This window comes from Fukomys damarensis, unplaced genomic scaffold (genome assembly GCF_012274545.1).
Source record: "Fukomys damarensis isolate Sample0158 unplaced genomic scaffold, DMR_v1.0_HiC HiC_scaffold_16, whole genome shotgun sequence".
Classification (NCBI taxonomy): domain Eukaryota; kingdom Metazoa; phylum Chordata; class Mammalia; order Rodentia; family Bathyergidae; genus Fukomys; species Fukomys damarensis.
The window spans coordinates 12,908,821-12,930,691 of NW_022900928.1; the positions used below are offsets into that span (position 1 = coordinate 12,908,821).

At 40.0% G+C, this 21,871-nt stretch overlaps 1 protein-coding gene and 1 long non-coding RNA gene across 4 annotated transcripts in view; one reads left to right on the forward strand and one right to left on the reverse strand.

Annotated features, from left to right (window-relative positions):
* The window catches only part of Nucb2 (nucleobindin 2), a 35,701-nt gene extending 34,354 nt beyond the window's left edge, over positions 1–1,347 (reverse strand). For 2 of the 3 annotated variants that reach the window (XM_010615160.3, XM_010615161.3), the window contains exon 1: positions 1,223–1,347. The gene's annotated coding sequence lies outside the window, so the exon portion shown is untranslated. Of the gene's footprint in view, positions 1–1,202 lie in introns of all 3 variants that reach the window. The other variant, XM_010615162.3, reaches the window with a different exon arrangement.
* A 3,128-nt stretch (positions 1,348–4,475) lies between these two features.
* LOC104856048 lies at positions 4,476–13,669 on the forward strand. The gene is made up of 3 exons (XR_002025063.1): positions 4,476–4,551; positions 4,989–5,086; positions 13,536–13,669. It is a non-coding gene; the product is annotated as an uncharacterized LOC104856048 (long non-coding RNA).
* Positions 13,670–21,871: the final 8,202 nt, after the last annotated feature.

The window sequence follows — 21,871 nt, forward strand, 5'->3', positions numbered from 1 at the left end:
TTTTGAGACAGGGTCTCACTGTGTAGTTGAGACTGACCTGGAACTCACTATGTAGCTCAGGCTGGTCTCAAACTCACAGCTATCCCCTTGCCTCAGCCTCCCGAGTGCTGGGATTACAGTGTCCAATTATTTAACAGAATCCACCAGAAAGACCTTAAGAAACAAAAAGCTGAAATAGGTAATAAAAGAAGCAATAGGTTATCAGATCCAAATCTACCATACCACTAGTCACACTGCTTTCGGCCAATTCCTTAGGCAACAACCTCAGTTTTTTAAATGTTGCTACAGGAAAAACCCACAATTTCCTTCCCCCCCCCAAAAAAAAACATGAGAAATATTTGCATTTACTTTCCCCTGCCTTTTTTTTTAACTTAAGTTTTAAAAATGGTTTATTGTTCACCTTCATCCATGGACATAAAGGAACCTTAAAAGATTTGGGTGATCAACAGCACTTACTAATTCTAAAGGTACATTATCCAACACAGAAATTTAATGGTCACAAAGATTTTTATGATATTCTGTCTCCAAAAAAGGCAGAATAAGATCTCGTGTTCATTCTCATTGTCTCCCCCTCCATCCCTTTCTCTCTCATGTTGTAAAATAATTGCCACATAAATCCGCTACCAACACCAACCACAATAACCACATTTACTCCCTGGGTTAATTAACACTTAGCAGGTGCAACAGTAACTACAGTCTTCCTGACCCCCTAAAACCGAAAGGGCTCCTTTCGCACTTCATTTGTCACTTGAGGGAAGCCAATAGTACAAGAAAGGCACGAACTTTCTCCTAAGTGTCAGGGACCGCTGGCTTCCCAGAATGGGGCGAGCAGGATTCCCGGGCCTAGCCTCGCCCGGCGGCGGAGGGGCGGTGAGCACCGGCTGCCACGGTGGACAGAACCCCCTCCCCAGCGGGGTCCTCCCTCGCCCCTGACCCGCCAGGACCCGGGGGGACCAGCCCAGTCTCGCTCCCGTATCTGTCCTATCCTGCTCTCGCCCAGACTCCGAAGAAAGCCTGGTTGTCCCGCAGGGAGTGCAGTGGAGGAGCGGACCCCGAGCCTCAGGCTGGAGCAGGGAGCCCCCTTCCACCCGCGGGGCCCACTGAGTCCCCGCCACGCTCACCTCCCTGGCAAGCACGAGACGACCCACGGTGCCTCGGCTCAGCACCCGCCCTAGCCTCCCGCCGTACCCATCCGCACCCACCTCTAGGCCACCGGCCTCACCTGGTGGGGTCTCGACACGCAAGGCTCCGCCTGCTGGATGCCTACAGCGACCAGATCTGTCTTCTCAGCCTGCTGCCCAAGGCTTTGCCTGGGCCCTCCGCCCACTGAGCGCGCCTCCGCCTCCTCGCTGCCATGGCGACAGCCCCCGCCTCCCCGCCGCCGCTGTTTGGTCAGTCTCGGAATCGCGGAGGGCGCCGATTGGTCGGGCTGGGTACAAAGTCGCGCGGGCGCGGCTGAAGGCGGGCGATGCGGGGAGCCTAAGAGCTGGAGCCAAGGGGAGGCTTAGCCAAGAGGGACGTGGCGCTCTGGTACGTGGGTTAGTAAGCCGCGCCTCTTCCTTCCCTAACTTTACTGGAGAAGCCAGTGGAACAGGACTTGGGCGGTGAGGTGTCGTCTGGGGACCCGGTCAGAACCCCAGGGACGGCCTTGGCTGCCCCAAGGGTCGGATAGGTCTGTCAGGCTGTTTCTCACCCACAGGCCTCAGAAGGGGTCCTGGTATTTGTAATCTTACTCATCTCTTTTATGCCGGGCCCTGAATCCTTATGGCTCGACTGCAGTATCCCACCTTATCTAACGCCCGTCTACAAATATGTTCTACACCCCCATCTCCATTGAACTGAGATAATCTCCAAACTCCTTATTTCAAAGGTGGGGAAGGAAACAGGCTCAAAGAGGTTCGTGGCTGGAGGATTAGAGAAGCTTTTGGAGCCAGCCTCCAAACTGGTTTCCAAGCTTGAATTTTTCAGTTAACATTAGCACCTTTCCCAGCCCGTTTTGTCATCTGAAAAAGTTGGTTATTATAAATCGAAGGGTGTTAGTGATTAAATAACAACAAAAGTTAGAACCTGCTGCATAGCATGTTAGTATAGTTGCCTCTGGTCATCCACAGAGGTTTGGCTCCAGGTCACACACATATCCAGGATACCAAAATCCAGGAATGCTTAAACTCCCTGGACGAAGAAGTATAGTGTTTGCATATAACCTATGCACCTCTCATACACTTTACATCATCTCTAGATTACTTATTATATCTAAAATGATATAAATGCTATGTAAATAGTTGTTATACTATATTGTTTAGGGAATAATGACAATTTTTAAAAGTGTGTACATGTTCAGTACAGACATCATGTTTTTCCCTAATATTTTCCATCCACAGTTGGTTGAATCTACAGATATAGATGAAGACTAATGGAAGCTACTGTTATCAAGATGTAATATAGGTTCATGGCTACAGGCACCACTGTGGGGCTAGACTACCTCTCGTGAAACCGTTTGCCCCTAGCACCATTTGAGGCAAGTTATTTAAGTGCTCTGCTTTTTTCCTTGTCTGTAAAATTGTGATAATCAAGTACCTTCGTGCTTACAGAACAGAAAACTAATAGAAAAATAACTGGCACATTGTAGATGTTTCATAAATGTTAATCACTCTCAGGTTGATGTCTAAAGTACAATTGTAACTCAGAGGTCTATGGTTTTTAAGTTATCTTGCCTTAAATACCTCCAATCCACATACTTAGGGTGTCAAGGTTAAGCTCCTTTTTTGAGGTTCCAGAGAAAAGGAACTCTGTCCATTAAAAAATAAAAAAATCAAGATCTCAACCTGTCTATTATGAAAGCCTGAGAATTTTGTGGCTCTGCCACCATTGGCACAAGCAAATGTAAGGAAAATATTCTTCTTCTACTGAGGTAGAATGAAGAGTAAAGTCACTTGAGAAAGAAAGATTATTCAGGAAGTTATGGTGTAGGAACACTAAATTTCAGCTTGAAAAACATGGGAAATATTACCTAGGTATTGGATAGGTATTATCAGTAACTATTGGTAGGATCAGATCAGAAGATGATACCACATTCCAAGGTTGTAAAAAGTATTAGACAATAAATACACTGAAGGCAGGAACTGTCTTGCACATTTTTATTACCTATTCTGGAGCATTAAAACAAATACAAAGTGTCTAAATCAAACACTAAATTTGGTATAGGTCTTTTCGGTATAAATTTGAAAGATCCGTGAGTAATCCAATGAAGATGAACAAAACCTGGCAAATAAAGAGATTGGTTAATTCCAGTTATAGAATGAAAGGAAAAGGATATGAACTTGAACTTAGTGACTAAAATGATAGGATTAGTCTCAGCAAAGGAAACAGGAAAACAAGACTAATAATGATTGAATAACAAGATGCTGTGGGGAAGGAGAGAGTTGAAGAAAGTGTTTCAGAAGGTCATGTGCATATTGAAGCAAAGAATAGCAGTTCTTATATTTAAAAAGATTGTTCTGTCTTAAGCCAGACCTGATGGTAACACCTATAAACTCATATACTGGGGAGGCTGAGGCAAGAGGATCAAAGTTCAAGACTAGCCCGGGCAATTTATTGAGACCCTATCTCCAAAAATAAAAAGGGCTGGGGATGTAGCTCAGTAGTAGGGTGCTTATCTAGCAAGTGTGATACCCTGACTCAATCCCCAGTGCAGAAAAGGGAGGAAGGAGAAAGGAGAGAGAGAGAAAAAAGAAAATAATAAGTACACCCTCAAATTTAGACTTTTAGCACTGATGGAAATCTCTTGATGAGGAGAAGGACTGAAGGACATGGTCACATCATTGTACAAGGGAAAGAACATAGAATTTGGAGTCAGAATTGAGACCCACCCTGGCTCCCATTTATCTCCCGTGTGGTTTTAACTGTTATCTAACTTTAGCCCTGATGCATTATCTGGCAAAGTAGTTGTTCACCAAGTATCAAATGAGTGTAACATGAACAAGGAAGTCAGGGTGCCTGAGTTAAAAGCCTATCTCCACCCATATTAGCTAATTAACCTCTCTCCATAGCACTGCTGTTCCATCTGTAAAATGGAGGTAGTAACAATTCCCATAGCATTGAGATTTTTATTTTTCATCAGAGATTGAACTCACGATGTTGTGCTTGCAAGGCAAGCGGCAGCACCACTGAGCTAAATCTCCAACCCAGCATTGAAATTTTGAAGTTTCCATGAGTCTATATTCTGTTTGTTTGTTTGTTTTGTTTTGCTTTTTGAGACAGGGTCTCCCTATGCAATTCAGGCTAGCCTTGAACTCACCTTGTAGCCCAGGCTGGCCTTGAACTCACTGCAATCTTCCTACCTCAGCCTCCTGAGTGCTAGGATTATAGGTACACATCACCACGCCCAGCTGACTCTATATTTGTAAAGCAGTTAGAGGGTAACTAGAATAAAGTGTTACATTAATGATTTTTAAATATTTCCAGCCAGGTAAGGTGGTGTGCCTGTAATCCCAACACATGGGAGCATGAAGCAAGAGGTGCTCTGAGTTGGAAGCCAGCCTGGGCTATAAGGTATGCCCAAGACCAGTCTGAACTACATAGCAAGGCCTTGTCTCAAAACAAACAAATTTCCATCTGTAACTTGGAGATCATAATACTGGACTTACTGTGAAGATTCAAATGCTGTATATAAAATGCTAGAGAGGAGATGCTTAATAGATTTTAGTTTCCTTCTTTATCATCCTGCCTCCACCTTGTTACCTTGCAAACTCTGACTGATTATTGTTGCTGTTGCCTTTAAAATTCCTAGATTTCCAAGGAATATTTTGATTTCCTTTAGCTCAGTTGAAAAAGTCAAAATGAGTTTGCTAGAGTCCAGGAGGGGAAATAAAAGGAGGGGGAACAAACTGAGGGAGCGAAGAATGTGGTACTTCCAGGGTTTAAAATGGTGCCAGGGAGATTCTGCTTGGTAGGACTTCAGTTTGAACCCATCTCAGTTCCTTTTCTAGAATCCCACAGAACATCAGCTGGCCAATACATTACAAAAGCAAGCTCTTTGTGTTCAGAAGAGGGAAGAAAGAGGAAGAATACTTATTCTCAAAAGACAGTAAGTAGTCAGAAACCAGAAAACTTGACATGGAAACCAAGACTTACAGTTTTATTAAGGTCTAGATCAGAGATCGGCAAACTGTGTCCCAGAGTCCAAACCAACCCACTACCTGTTTTTGTAGTTTTATTGGGACACAGCCATACTCAACAGGTGCACACCTTATGTAATCATTTACATATTCTCTCTGGCTACTTTTGAACTACAATGGCAGGCTTAAGTTGTTACATGTAAGACCATGACCAAACCAAAATTATTTACTTCTTGGCCCTTTACAGAAAAAAAATTAATAGCCCAGAATAATTAGCCCAGAATTTTAAGTATCCTCAGTTCAGAAATTCTTCATTCTCATCGTCTTCTACTATGTTTCTCAGTCTTTAATGCACATACAAATTATTTGAAGGGCTCATTAAAGATCTTGTTACACAAATCCTTAGTTTGTAGGTCTCTGAAAAGCTATTCTGTTTCTGACTACCCCTAGGGCAGTAATGGTGAACCTTTTAGAGACCAAGTACCAAAAATGCAACCCAAAACCCACTTATTTAATTCAGAGTAAATTAACTGCAATTAAACTCCAATTAAAACTGAAATTAAACCTTAATCCTAAGGTTTTAGTTTAGAAAAACAATTCATTCATTAACATCTTTTGTCTTAAAAGAGTACCCCAATCACAGAGTTTTCAATGATACAAACAGCTTTTTACTGAAATGTGCAAGTTTGCATTTGGCATGCTTTGGCACAATTAATAAGATCTTTGCTGTTTTACTCATACTGATAATTTGTCAAATCTTAGCTGGGGTGACTTGGCTTCGTGTGCCAACAGAGACGGCTCTGTGTGCCTGTTGTGGTACACATGCCATAAGTTTGCCACCATTGCTCTAGGGTGTACCAGTAATGCTGATTCCTGGATCAACCTGATCCCCTTGGTTTTTTGTTATCATTGCCCCTGTCACTTTTTCCTTCATTATCTAGCTTAATTTCTTTGATTTATCCATAAAAGTATTCCCACACAATTAACTCCTCTGCCTTTCCCTATTGCTCTTACCTGACAATAACTCAGCTTTGGATGAAACCAACACAAACCAATGCTGTTCTACATTGCAGGAGAAAAATCAATAGACCTTTATTGCTAGTCGTGGTCACCAACTTCAGAAATGCCCTAACCAGTACCCAGAAACCTTCCAGTATGTCTCTATTGTCTTCCCTCTCACATGTCCTCATTGAACTTCCCACACCTCCTCAAACTTGATGTCTTTCTTCCCACTTATTTTCAGCAAGTGACTAAGTTAGATTTGTTGAGAACTTCCATGTTCATTTAAGTTTTAAAGCAGAGTTTTCAATAGCAGTACTGTTCACCACTGGGACCAATAAGTCTTTGTTGTGGGAGATTGTTCTGGGCATTCTAGGATGTTAGCAGCAGCCTTAGGTCCTACTGTAGGTGGCACTAACACCCACCACCAGCTGTGTCAACCAAAAATATGTGTAAATGTGGACAGATGTTCATGGAGGAGTAAAATCTCCCCTAGTTGAGAATCGCTGGTTTAAAATAACAGAAACTAATTTCAGCTAATTTAAAGAAAAAGAGAATTGATTGAGAGGATAAGGCAGTAACTCATATAGTCTCCTTTAGAGCACAGCTGATGTGGCTTTGGGCATAGGATCTGTAACCAGATTGGAGCTAGGAAGATGTGTTTAGCAGAAAAAAGGAGTAACTGCCATGTGTCTAATATTCTGTATTTGTATTCAGCCAGGGTAACATATAACCTGAATCCAGAAGCTTCGATACATTTTATTTATTTTTCTATGATAAAATTAAATCTGGAAGTAGGTAATTGTTGGCTTGGTTTGGCTTCTAGTATCATCATAGCTCTTTCCATTCTTCAGCTCTGAATTTCCTTCCTCGAGTTCAATGCCTTGGGTTGAAAGATGGCTACCATACCCTCTGACATGAACCATGACCACATTTTAAAAATAGAAAACACATTTTAAAAAACAGGGGTTGAGAAGGCAGCAAAAGGACCCTTTATGTGAAAAGTTTCTTTTCCTTTAGTCAACAAAGGAAAAACCTTCATAGAACTCCCATACCCCTGTGTGGGCCCCATAAACAGCCCTTCTAATGCTTAGAAAAAAGTTATATAGCCATTGTCTTTACTACAGGATAGGATAATAAAGTTAGTGTCTGGTACAGTGGTACCTTGATTCGTGAACTTAATTCTTTCCATGATTCTGGTTGCAAAGCAGATTGGTCAAGAACCAAATCAAATTTTCCCACTGAATCTAACCAATGAATTTAATTTTGTTCTTATCCATTTCAGTTTGCAACCAGAATCATGGGAAGAATTAAGTTTGTGAACTGAGGTACTACTATAAAGGGTAATGCAGTGGTCATAATTATACAGAAGTAATTATGATTAATCCCCTGGGGCTGGGCATATTGCTACACCACACCAAATTTTGGGTTGTATTAACAGGGAAGAAGAGGATCTAGCAGTTAGGCAGTAGCACTATGCTTGCCACATCTTCCCAGTATCAAATCTACAAAGCCATATGATTGTGTCATCCATTTCCTCTTTTGTAATGAGAAAAAACAGTGCTCTCAAGAACTTCATTTCTTCTTTTACCTATTCCTTTTCTGTTCCTTTGATCAATTTTTCCCTGACTATAGAATCACTCTCCCGGCATACAAGCATGTTATAGGAATGTCTTCCAACTGGGCGTGTTAACATGAGTATAATCCCAACACTCTGGGAGGCTGAGATAGGAGGATCGCAAGTTCAAGCCCAACCAGAGCAAGTTAGTCACTTAGACCCTATTTTAAAATAAAAAATCAAAAATAGGGAAGGGTAGAGGGGGTGAAGGGAGGGCAGGGGAGTGGGGAAAAGTAAGAACCAAGAGACGTTATGTAAAGGTACAAGATCCCAATGACAGTGTAACTGCATTGTATACCTAAATGTACCAGTAAAAAATTTAAAAACAAAATAAAAAAGGACTAGGGTTGTAGATCAATGTAAAGCACCTAGGTTCCACTCTACTACCAAAATGAATAAATGTCTTCCATCTTTTACAAATCCCTTTCTCATGAATAAAGAAATGTGATAAAACAAGTAGAGCAAATGTAATTATAAAATTTAGTTATTTTGCTGCAAAATTCTTTCAACTTAGTGAAAATAGGAAAAACTGGAAAGAAAGCTTTTTGTACATAGGGGAGGGGGCTTGAGGGGGGAATGGGATAAAGCAAAATTTATTTTTAAAATTTCCTTCAACTCGTTGGTATGCTTAAAACTTTCATAATGTAATATTGGGGATAAAATTCTTTGATCCCCTAAGTCACCCTTCAAATTGTTGATCTTATTGTTTAAATATATTGAAATTTTTCCTTTCTCTACTTTTATTTTTGCTATTATTTTATGCCAGCCTGGCTTCTGACACCACTTTTCTATTTCTAAGACTTCTCTTACTGAAGCTGCTTTTGAATGGATAATTTTCTGTTATCTTATTCAACTGCTTTGTTTGCTGCTGACCACCCTCTCCTTGAAACATTTTTTCCCTTGACAACTGATACTCTCTTTTCATTTTCTCTCCACTTTTCTAACTACTCCTTTTTAGTCTCTTTTGTCAGCTTTGTCTCCATCATCCAGCTTCTAAAAGATGGAAATTTCAAGGATTGATTCTAGCACCTCTTCTCTATCTACAGCCAATTGTTTTCACAGTGATACTCAGTATTTTTTTGTGAGACACTTCTTCATTGGGCAAGATTTTCCATACATTGCAAAATGCTTTGCCCTCCTATATCCTACCCACTAAATGCCAGTAGTTTCTCTCTTTTTTTTTTTTCCTCACTGAGTTTATTGGTACATTTTAGGTATACAGTACAGTTACATTCATTATTGGGATCTTGTACCTTTACGTGACAGGTCTTGGTTCTCATATTTCCCCTTATCCCTGCCAGTAGTTTCTCTCTTTTTTTTTTCCTCACTGAGTTTATTGGTACATTTTAGGTATACAGTACAGTTACATTCATTATTGGGATCTTGTACCTTTACGTGACAGGTCTTGGTTCTCATATTTCCCCTTATCCCTGCCAGTAGTTTCTCCTTTGTACCCACAATCTATGTGACAACCCAAATTGCCTCCAGATAATCCCTCAAGCTGGGGATGTAGCTCAGCAATGCAGCGCCTGCCTGGCAAGCGAGAGGCCCTGAGTTTGTTCCCCGGTACTACTACTACTACTAATAATAATAATAATAAGCAAATAATCCTTAGAGAATAGGTACATCACCAGGTTAAGAGGCATCTTGTCTCTCATTTGGTGATTCTAGCTCATCCATGACCTTAAATACCACACATTTGATCATTATCAAATATTTCTGGTGCAAAAGTACAAATAAAGAAAATGATAAAAGATGGATAGAAAGGGGTATGGGGGTGGATCTTTTGCAATAGGGAAATGGTCCAAGGGAACAAGGGTGAGGGGTGAGGAGGAGGGGAAGGGGAATTGATAGAAATAAAAATGTGCAATATACAGGAAACTAATAACCCCAATTAATGTAAACACTATATGGCATAACATGAGCTAAAACAATATCAACAAGTATAGAAAAGGGGATAAGGGGAGTATGAGAGAGGGGGAGAGGGAAAGGAAAGGGGATTTAAAAAGAAACAAATTGTAATATGTAAGTACATATAACCACTTCCCAAGATGATTGTAAACTGCATGGATTCCAAATGTGTACTAATAAAATTTTTACAAAATGTTTCTGGCCCAAACATATTTTATGAAATTTAAACTGCCTCAAATTATCTACATTTCTATTTGAATAGCCTTTTGTGGCAGCACAGTAAATATTCAGGGAATGAGTAGTCTAACTAACTGTCTTAGACCCCTCTTGTCTGAAACTAAATTCTTGATCTTTTCCTACCAAGGAAAGATATCTATGGAAGGCATGGAGATACACTTCTAGATCCCCTTTCAAGAAAGGACCAGCTCCCCAGCTCTGAGGACTGTGGGTACCTGCTTCAAGGTCCTCCTCAGCCTTAGAGCCAAAATCCCACTCTTGGGGTGTAGCTTAAGCCTTATTGTTCTTGGAAAGTCCTCCAGCCAGTGAATGAGCACAGTGGTAGTGCGTGGATCTAGTCCAGTACAGAACTCCTCTACCTGGCGATTTTTGCTGCAGAGCTCTTCTCCTGGCTGTCAGAGACTGTCAGGGTTGCATTATTATCTTCCAGCTCCCTCTGCAGTCCTGCTTCTGCCTCCTCTCCTTTTACAAGTATTAATTGCCTGGTGAACATTTTGCACACTTCTGTCTCAGCCTCTGCCTCCCAGACAACCTACTGCAATACTCTCTATCATTTTAATGAGTAGTGTGAACTTTGTTGCTCAAGCTGAAACTCTATGAGTCACCTCTGATTCATCTAATCCATCATCTGGGTCTATTGATTCTACTGCCAAAATACCTAATCTGCATCTCTCTGTCACTCTCTCTTCTTCTCCTTCTCCCCTCTTCTCCTTCCTGCTACTCCCTCTCCTTCTCTCTTTATTTTTCTCTTTTCTCCAGTTCAACACATCTTTTTTTTTTTTTGTATCAGGAATCAACCTCAGGACCTTGTGCTTTCCAGGCAGGTGCAGCATCACTGAGCTACATCCTGGGCCCATCACTTCTTAATGGAATACTACTAATGCCTCCAATTAGTATACTATTCCCACTATAGCCTCCTATAATCCATTCTCCACACAGCAGTCAGGATAATCCTTTAAAATATAGCACAATGCTACTTGACAACAATAGCTTCAAATTAAATCTCCTTACTATGTCAAGGCTCTGTCCAGCCTCATTTCTTCCTACCCTCCCTCAATCATTACGCTTTACCCATGTTGGGGTTTTTATTCTGTTTTTGTTTATTTGTTTGTTTGTACCAGGGGTCAAACTCAGGACCTTGCACTTACAAGGCAGAAGCAGTGCCACTGAGCAAAATCCCCAGCCAGATTTTTCTATTCTTTGAAAGCTTTCCCACCTAAGACTTTTGCCCAGGCTGTGCCCACTTCTGTAGATGACAGTTCTCTTACACTTTGCATTCTTGTCATTCAATAAAACTCAAGTGCCACTTTAACCATTTATTCTGAAATTATTTCCCTCTCTTCTCATTATTCTCTGTGCGTGTGTGTGTGTGTGTGTGTACTTTTTTCTTAATTGATTGTTGACTCACTAGACCATAAGCCATAAAGGAATAGACCATATTTGGTTATCACTCAGAACCTAGGAGAATTCCTCACACACTTAGTAGGCAATCAGAAGATAAATATGACTTAAATAAATAAAAGAAAATTACCTGATTATCTGAGATATTCATACTGTTTTTTGTTTACTCTTCATAATGTTTTAGCAAAGGGATTTAATATCATTTCCTTTGGAAAGAGAATTAAATCTACCTGCTGATATTGTAGTGATTAACATAGAAGAAAGATATTAATAACAGTAAATCATATCTATGTCTGTTATAATGACCATAATTTCAAGAGGCCCTCACTTTACAAATTAGATGATCCCTTACTGAAAAAATTTTATGATATGCTAAGAACAGTAATCCCATTCTCTGTTAGCAATCTTACTAACCCCTGAAGAGATTTTTTAAAAGAATGAACAAGAAACAAGATGGTAGGAAGAATCCTCAATTTAGCAAAAGTAAAGTTCAGTCATGCTGTAGTGTGGAACGTTGTCAAGTAAATATTGTATGCTACTGTGTTAGTTTTCATATTGCTAAGACAAAATACCAATGCCCAAATTTTAAAAAAAGGAAAGATTTAGTTAACTCACAGTTTGTAGAGGTTTCAGTCCATAATTGGCTGGCTCCAAGGCATGGCAGAGGGGCATCACAGAGGAGAAACATTTTATGACTGGAAGAAGGTAAAAAGAAGTGAGCAATGGACCTTAGCAGCTTCCTTCTGCCCCTTTTATTCTCTATTTAGGCTACAGGGATTAGGGTGCTGTGAAACCAATCAATGGACCAATTTATAATCACATACTCTTAATCCCAGCATCACCTACTCTAGATTCAGCCACCTCTGAAAAAACCCCACCTATGACCACACGAAGCTGTGGGGGGACATCTAGACACAAACCATAATAGCTGCATGCTAGTGTGTTTACAGGGCCCTTTTGAGTTTGGGGTGCTAGATATTGAACCCAGGACTTTGTGTATGGTAGGCAAGTGCTCTACCATTCAACTATAACCCTGACCATAACAACCATATTCATAATTTTTTGTTTTTTTCCAAAGAAAAGAACTTAGAATATTCAATGATTAGTTGCATATATCTTAATTCTAATCCATAGATTTTCATTTTATCAAGTTAAAAAGACAACCTTTTACCACCTCCAAGAAAGTATACAGTGAGCCATCTTGTCTAAGAACTCCTGCAGTTCTGCGCTATGATAAAAATTGACCTGAAATACTATGTCTTTTACTCACTCTAAAGAGATCTGTGTCACATATTTAAATGCACTTCTCTAACTTTCATTATTCTCTCTCTCTTTGTTTTTTTTTTTTTGGTGGGGGTACTGGGCAGCAGAACCACTGAGCTAAAGCCCCAGCCCTTCACTATTCTTTTTTAAGAGCTCTCTTCATGTACTTTTTTTTTATTTTTTGAGACAGGGTCTCTGGTCTCACTGTATAGTTCACGCTGATCTTGAACTAATTATGTAGTCCAGGCCAGCCTCGAACTCATGGCAATCCTTCTGCCTCAGCCTGAGTGCTGGGATTACAGGCATGCACCACCACGCCCAGCTTTATGCACTTTTTTTTTTTTTTTTTTTTTTTTTTTACCGGGGATTGAACTCGGGTCCTTGCAGGTCCTTGTGCTTGCAAGGCAGGCCACCAAACCACTGAGCTAAATCCCCGGCCCATTTTATGCACTTTTTTTATGACACTATAAACTTGCCCAAATTTCATCCTTTTGTGTAATCTTAAAAATTGTGTTTTTATAATTTTACACCCAGGCAGCAGGCCTTGGATGAGATTAATGCAAGATGCCACAAGGTGACAATACCAAGAGATGTGCAGAGAATTGCAATGGTATGGGAGGAATGAGTTGTCATTCCAAAGTGTAGGACATTTCATGATATCATCAAGGGTGTGACCAAACTTCAAGAGTGAAGGGTCAGGTTATTACTGTAGTTTATACAATCACAATGAGAAGGCTAGAACTTGACATCTTTAAGAGATGAGCAAATTCTATTATCACCAGTGGTGGGGCACAACAGGAGATGGGTTGGGTCCGTATCTGGGAAGTCAGGAATCAGTGATATCATTAGGGAATGGAATAGTCATTCCTTCCTTCAAGTATGGTGATGTCAAAAAATGTAAAAGTTCAAGACAAGATTACACCACTGCCCAGGGGTAGATGTGTTTTGTTGACCTACACACAAGGTTTTGCTTTCTTTTCCCCAATTAGTCACCATATTTGGAATCTCCATGGTAAAAATCAGAATTTCTGGCTTCTCTTGAAAATGTTGGCATTCTGACAACCCGTGGCCTACATTCCTACATGGCAGCAGCTGGCCAAAGCAAAGTAATTTCCTTCTTTAGGCAAGGTCAGTATTCATCATTTACCACCATTCTCACTTAGCCATCAGATTATCCACGGAGCACTTCTAGGCATTTATGTTTGTGACACTGGTTTAGGGAAATGAATATAACACAGAGGTGAGTCAATGTTGAGAAATATGTTGTAGGAGGGGAAGGTAATCTATGACAAAAGAAGTTACGCAGACCTTGGATAATTCATTGTGATGATTAGAAGTAATAGGATATGTATGTGTAGCCTACAATTTTAACCCCAAGTTTTTGTTTGTTTGTTTGTTTCTTTTTGTTTTGTAGTAAAGATTGAGCCCAGGGTCTTGTTCATGCTAAGCAAGTGCTCTACCTGTGAGCTATACCCTCAGGCCAACCCCAAGAATGTTCCAGTCCTGCCTGTCTGACCTCTGAGAGCATTTTGTCTCCCTTATGTTGAAGGGATTTAGAATATTTGACCCTAAGATATGCAGCTCTGGCCTATTGACCATTTTGAAGTAAAGCTACTTGAAACAGTAGGTGCAAGAATATCACTCTGATCTTCATTCTGTTTCTTAAAAGCAGAAAGTGAAATCTGCATGTGAAAGATATCCTTCCTGCAAAGCAATCTTGTTACCAGGCAGGACAGAAAGAATATTCTGTACATTGTTAAACTGACCCTTTCTTCCTAGTCACTCCTCTACCCAATGAATCACCCTAGCCCAAGCCCCTTTGCCTTATCATATTTTCAGTTTACTACTCTGTCTGATTCAAGTAGATAAGTGATTATCTCTAACTACTCCTTTGGATCTTAATTCCTGTGTAATGGTCCCCATGCCATGTAAACTTGCCCACACAATCTTATATTAAATAAATTTGTATGCTTTTCTCCTGTTAATTTGTCTTTTGTCAATTTAATTCTCAGGCCCATCCACAGCCCTGAGAAGATGGAGATGGAGTTTTGTGCCCCTATAATGTATTAAAGTCATTGCATTAATCAAGGAATTTTACTTTATCTATGGAATTTGTTATCAAATATCCTTGGGTCAGCTTTAAAACAAATCGTATTACCACCAAGTGGTATAAACATGGCGTCTCCAAAGGCTCCATAAACATCACTATGTAACCATTTTTGAAGCATCCCATTCTCCTATTTCCCTTATGTCACAGTTCAGACTGCTTTTTTCTTAGAATTTCCTATTTCACTAAATTCCTAGTTATCCTTCAAAGAGCAGTGGACAAGTCACTCCACCTAACCGTACTCTCTTAGCATTAAGAAATGACTCTTCCATTAGGCGCCCCCATAGACTTTTGAAAATACCTAAGAATTTATCATACTAGTTTGTGTGTGTGTGGTACCGGGGATCGAACTCGGGTCCTTGCGCTTGCAAGGCAGGCCACCGAACCACTGAGCTAAATCCCCGGTCCCGTCCTACTATATTTTTTAAAATTGTCTATCTCCTTTGGTCGAATTAAAGATTGTGAGTTACTTAATGGCAGTATTTTTTACCTCTATGTTCTGGAAATCTAAATACTTGTAATATTTGTTCAATAAGTTGTCATAAGTAGGTGCAGAGATGACTAAGTCAAAGAGTTATGGGGTAGGACCATGATGGGACATGCTATTGTGTAATAAAAATTTGCCATGAGGGGATGAAGCAGAATATGACATCATAAAAAAATCTGTGAGAGGTAATTTGATGATGCTTGTCACTAGAAGTGTTGACTACAGTTAAGCCACGAATGTGGTGTCAGCTTCTAGGGAATGCTCCCATGTCCAGATATGCCTAAGCATCTTCAGCAGTACCTGGCACACGTGACAGACCATCCTTGACAAGTAAATTCATGTGAGTGAGCCTAGGAGTGAGCTAGCATACTCTGGACTAAGGGGCACACTTAACCATGCTATAGCTCTGTTCTTGGATTAGTCTGAAGTTATTTAATTCTATGTCACAATTATGTTCTATGTTAGGCCCATCTCTTAGTTGAGGTCAAACATCAGTGAATGAATCAATACAACTCTAGGTACCACATTATATTGAAAAGAGTACTGGCTGCAATTCTGGCAGGATTACAAACTGGTTTCTGAACTGAACTGATAAGGTTTGGACTGGTCTTAACATGTCTCATTGTAAATATGTGTTTTAGTTTGGGTTATGGATTGATTAGCATTTGGCTTGGCTTTGGAATCAGCTCTTAGCTGAAATCATGAACTAAGTCAAACCACAGAGCATGACCAAAATTCAAGGATAAAAGAACTAAGCCAATTAACTTTTGAACATAGTATTTTGACATGTATATGCTTGAACTATAAAAGCATTATAAACATATTAAATTCTAGTTAGTTGTTGGTTTGTTTATTTTTTGCTGTGGAACAAGTTACTAATTCTGAAACCACTTTTTATGTATTTTAAAACTGAGAAAATATATACATGGGAATCATTCCCAGAGTCTTCATTATCAGAAGAGGAAAGATACGAAGAGGAAGAAGGTAGAATGAGCACTGTGGTATTGGATTGGAATTGCAGGAATCAATATGAAGTAATGCTTTTAAATAAATGGCTAGATGGCTTGTTTTCTGGGTCCTCTGAAAAGAAATATCAAGATAATCTCAAGGGGATTTATTTAGGGAAATATCTATGAGAGGCAAAATGTAAGGGTCCATAAAAGACTAGATATACTTATCAGATTGCAGTGCAAATCTAACCCCATGTGAAGGACAGAAGGAAGAAAGGAAAATTGGATGGAGGGCTTAGACTGGCCTACAGGCCTGAGGAAAGTTTTCCAGGCCATCAAGTAGTCCTTCCACTGAGTCTTCATAAGAGAAGATGCCAGCCTGGGGCTTATCTTAGCATCTTTGCTGTGCTGCCAAGAGAACCCTGTGCGAAGCATGGCCCTTGTACAAACCCAAGGATGACTCTCCAAGCACAGTAGCAAGTCCAAAATTCTGTAAGCACCAGATTGGAATTACAAAGATCTGAGGGAGTCCATCAGCCCCACACCCTTAGATCTTTAATGATGGCATTAATCACTATCTCCTGGGATAATATTTTTTATACTAATGGTAAAACATATTAAGTACAGCATGGGTATTATAAGAATTCTCCAAGGACTTTCCATAAAGCATTTAATTTCTGAAATGCTTAATATTAGTTTAATATTCTATCAGCCATATTTATACACATAGGTAAAATTGTATATGTGTGAGTATATGCAAAAGAAATTTTTAAAAACTGATTTGAAGAAGACATAACAAAATGTTAACTTTTTTCCTAAACATTTGTTACACTTTTTAAAACTATTCTAAACTTTTTTTTCTCAAATAAAATTATAAAGAAAAAGATCAGCACTAGCTTTTGGATAAATGGGTGTGAATTTTTTCAATTGGTTTGTAGCTCTGTCTTATATTCCTCTCTTATGTGCCTCAAGAATGTTATTAAAAGATAAACTTAGGCACATTAAAATTTTAAACAGTTAGCAAGGTCTTGTGGTGCATGCCTGTAATTCTACCACTGTTGGAGGCTGAGACAGGAGGATTGCAAGCTCCAGCCCAACCTGGATGACTTAATGACTTAATGAAACCCTGCCTGGATATAAAAAAATAAATAAATATAAAGGGCTGGATATTTAACTCAGTGGCACTGTGCCTGGCTTGTAAGTGCAAGGTCCCAAGTTTGATCCCAGGTACCACACACACACACACACACACACACACATCCACACATCAAATAAATAACTGAAAAAGTCCAAGAATATAGCTCAGTGTGAAATCCCCAGAATTGGGCGTGGTGGTGGGGAGGCAGCTTCTTTGAATAGACAGCAATTCATGAATGTGGCAACACCAAACCAGAGATAGTTTGAATTAATGAGGATGAGGGGAAACCTCTTATAAGGTCTTTATGGAAGCAATATAACCTTGAGGAATATGCTAGACAAAACTTAGTTTTCCACTGAAGACACCAGCGATCTTTTGGTCAATTTATTTTTTACCTTTTTTCTCCTATATATCACACATGATTGCCCCTTTAGAATTATATCACACTGACTCAACAGAAAACATTCATTTCTTGGCATGCTTGATTTGGTTTCATTCTTATGCCTATATGCGTTGCTTGTGATATGTCAGTAGTTATTTTATCCCTGGAATTAGAAACTGAAGTAACTTCACAAAATCTGTGCACCAGAACAAACTCTTTCTGAAAGAAAGTTTCTAATAGTCCCTTCCCAGTCTCAGCAGCCACCTTCCACTGCAGTAGAATCTTGGACTTGCTAAGTTTGCTCAGTCTTCTTTTTTTTCCCCCCTCTAAACCTGTCCATTTGTCTGAGATCTACTCGTTGTCATATCATTTCATATTCTTTACATTTGTCTGGGCTAAATTCAAAATTAGACCTTCACAGGTAGTCTTCCTTGGTTGGCCTCTCTAAAGCTCTCCTCTGTATTCCTCTTGGTAACCTCTAGCTTTATCATATCTCCCTTGTGCCGTCCTTATCTTTCTTGATCTCTTGGCAGCATTTCATACTGCTGGGCACCCTCCTCTTGGCGCTGTGTTCTCCCTTCCCTGATAGAATATTCTGAACTTCTTCCTTTTTCTCTGAACTTTTCTCCTGTTCCCTCCCCCACTTCCTGTCATCAAAACATAGGGAGTCTCCAGTAATCTTCTTGGGGTGAGCAGAAATATATTTATCTGCAATGTATGAAAGAGGTTCTGGATTCTATCACCAGCATCACAAAAATAAATAAAAAACATTTTCCAAATAAGCAGGACTTTTTAAGATAGTATTAAAGTTCTAAATTCAATATCTTCAAATCTATATTGAGAACCTATCTTCTTGGGGACAATAAATCTTATGTACCTAATAAGACTATCCCTCTTTAAAATATTTTGTATGACTTGCTTAAAGAAGTTAATACAGATTACCTATACTTTGATAGTATAAGCATTCAGTTGTCAGGCATGGTGGTACACACATATAATCCCAGCACTCTGAGAGGCTGAGGCAGGAAGATCGCAAGTTCGAACCCAGCCTAGGCAATTTAGCAACTGAAATTCAAAAGAAAAAATAATTATAGACAGTCAATAAAATGTTTATACATTAAATGTCTGAAACATTTGCAAATATGTCTCAGATGGCATGCCTTTGTATCTTGTCTAATATTTAATATTTTGTTTTGTTTTTGTAGTACTGGGAATTGAACCCAGGGCCTTCACATTGAGCTATATCCCTACCCCTTTTTATTTTAAACAGCAGCTCACAGTTAGTTGCCCATGTGGGCCTCAAACTTTTGATCCTCCTGCCTCAGCTTCTCAAGTGATGGAATTACAGGTATGTACCACCAAACCCAGTTTAAATTGTTTCTTTAGATGTGATAATGGTATTTGTGATATAATATGAAATACGTTTAGTGATTTCCCCAGAGCCTATCACAAAGCTCCTAAAATTTTTGGAATTTTCTGACATAAATTGTCTTTTATAGATGGGCATGGTGGCACACATCTGTAATCCCAGCACTTAGGAAGCCAAGACAGGAGGATTGCTGTAAGAATGAGGCCAGCCTGAGCTACGTAATGAGTTCAAATCCAGCCCAACTACATAGCAAGGCCCTGTCTCAAAAGAAAAAATTGTCTTTTATTATTTAGTAGGAGTTCTCCCCCGCCTTTTTCCCCCTGGTACCAGGGATTGAACTCAGAGCCTTGTGCTTGGGAGGCAGGCATGGTGCCACTGAATTACATCTCTATCCCAGTAGGAGCCCCTTTTGGTCACACTAGTGTTTATGCTACTGAGGTGAGTTAAGATGGGACACCTAGATAACCTCAGGATTGGAACTGCTCAGGGGAGAGTGGGACCAGAAATTAAGTACTATAAGAACTCTTAAAAACTACTAGAGTTGATGAGCCTCGGGTTTGCTGAACACATGGCGGTGCTAAGAGGTTGATATACCCAAAGAGCGCGTAGAAGCCAGCATTTTTTCCACCCCAGAGCTTGACTGCTGCATCACTTCATCTGGCTGTTTATCTACATCCTCCAGAATATCCTTTTATAAACCAGTAAACAAGAATTTCCCTGACTTCTGTGAGCTATCTCCCAACACATTATCAAGTGGAGGTGGGGTCATGGGAGCTGCCATTTATAGCAAGTGGATCAGAGGTATAGGTCACAAAGTCACAAACGGGCCCTGTATTAAGCATCTGAAATGGAGGCAGTCACATGGTGGTTGTTGTAGTCAGCAGCAGGATCGGGCAAGGAAATATATTAAATACAGGACACATAATTTATAAGGTTATTGTATGATAATTACCTAAAGAGTCAAATACAAGAGTGCAAGAGATTTAACTGCACACCAGAACCCAAAACATTTAAGTGAGGGCCTAGATCCCAGCAGTTTCCCACACAAGTCCAGCTAAAGGCTTAGAGTCCAAAGCAATGTCCTCCTCGACTCCATCCAGTGGCCTAGAGCCTACGGCAACATCTCATGCTTCTCTCTATTGAGGATCTGCACCTGGAAGGCCCAAAGGCCAGTGGTGGAAACCAGAAAACCTATGCCAATGAGATGAAGGATTTGTGCCACCAGGCTGAGGGATCCACATTGAAGCCAGGAAGTGATGCTCACGGTAAAGATCAGAGCTCCCCTGGTGAAAGCAACAGCCGTTCCCAGCAACAGTGAGGTCCCAAGCTCCTCCTTCTCCGAGAACAGCCTAGTTCACATCAGGAAAACCATCCTCAGCAAGCTTCTCCTAGAAAATCAACAGACCAAGATCTTCCTCCCAGTTCTCTTTTTGTGGTTATTGGTAACAGTCTTTAGGTGGATCCTCCACGCCCAGACCATGCTCATTCAGTTCAGCTGGGCATTATGAGTTGACCATTAGTCCACTACAGTGGTCTCTAAGTAGGCAGTGTCAAAATTGAACTGAAAATCCAGTTAGTGTCCACAACAGGACTGCCTGATATCTGGGGGGAAATTCCCACATCTGATGCTAGAAGTGAAGTACATAGTGGAGTGTTTAACAGAATAGAGGCCAGGGATGTAGCTCAGTGTTGCTGTGCTTGCCAGGCAAGCACAAGGTCCTGAGTTCGATCCCCAGTACTAGGAAAAAAAAAAAAAATGGAGGAGGGGGAGAAAGAGGAAAAATGGCTTGATTTTTCCCATCTTTTAGAAAGGTTTTTGGTTAAATCTTTTTTTCAAATAATTCTTATTATTTTAAGGATACAAAAAATATCCAGAATATTTGTGTATGAAATGATAGGTCTTGGATGTGCTTTGGAATAATCAGAAGTAAATGGAAATAACACTAGCTATGAGGTTTTTTTTTAGTAACGAAAGAGGAAAAATGGCTTGATTTTTCCCATCTTTTAGAAAGGTTTTTGGTTAAATCTTTTTTTCAAATAATTCTTATTATTTTAAGGATACAAAAAATATCCAGAATATTTGTGTATGAAATGATAGGTCTTGGATGTGCTTTGGAATAATCAGAAGTAAATGGAAATAACACTAGCTATGAGGTTTTTTTTTAGTAACTTGTGTATTCTTTCCACTTTTAAATACATTTTGATCGATAGAGTTGTTTCTTATAATGAGACACAAAGATAGCAGACAAAGTGTACTACCCAAATCATGAAAGCCTTTGTTATCTGGCTTGCTGAAGTCAGACACTCTAAATACCCACTCTGGAGAACATTCTTTAGATGATTGCTGTAATTAATTGAATTGTGTCTACTTAAGACTCCCTTACTTCATAATGGCATGTTCTTGTACAGGTTATCCTCTCTGGGCTTGAATTTCCCTCTCTATAAAAGGAGAATAATAAAAGTACTACCTCTCAGTTTGTTGTGAGAATTGTGCAGAACACCAGAGGTAGAATATAGAACCTGTGACAGAGTAGTCTTTCAACAAAGGTCTACAGTTGTCCTCTTCTTAAACATTCTCATTTCACAGATGAGAAATGTGAAGCACAGAGAGGTTAGGCATCCCATTCAAGGGTTAAAGCCAGTACCATGCAATCTGTCTCCAAAGGCCACAGTCTTAGTCGCTACACTCTGATCTCTCAGCAACATCTAATTTTAGTATATGTGCTGCCAAAGCGAGCACTCTCAGTGGCCTCTAAACCAGTTCCTGCACCATGGCCCCTGCAGCCACCACTACCTCCAGAAAGGATTTTTTGGGCTCTCTTTTGATATTAGCTCCAGATTCCAGCTAAGTAGTGCATTTGAATGTCTGACCTCAGACATGTACTGAGAAAA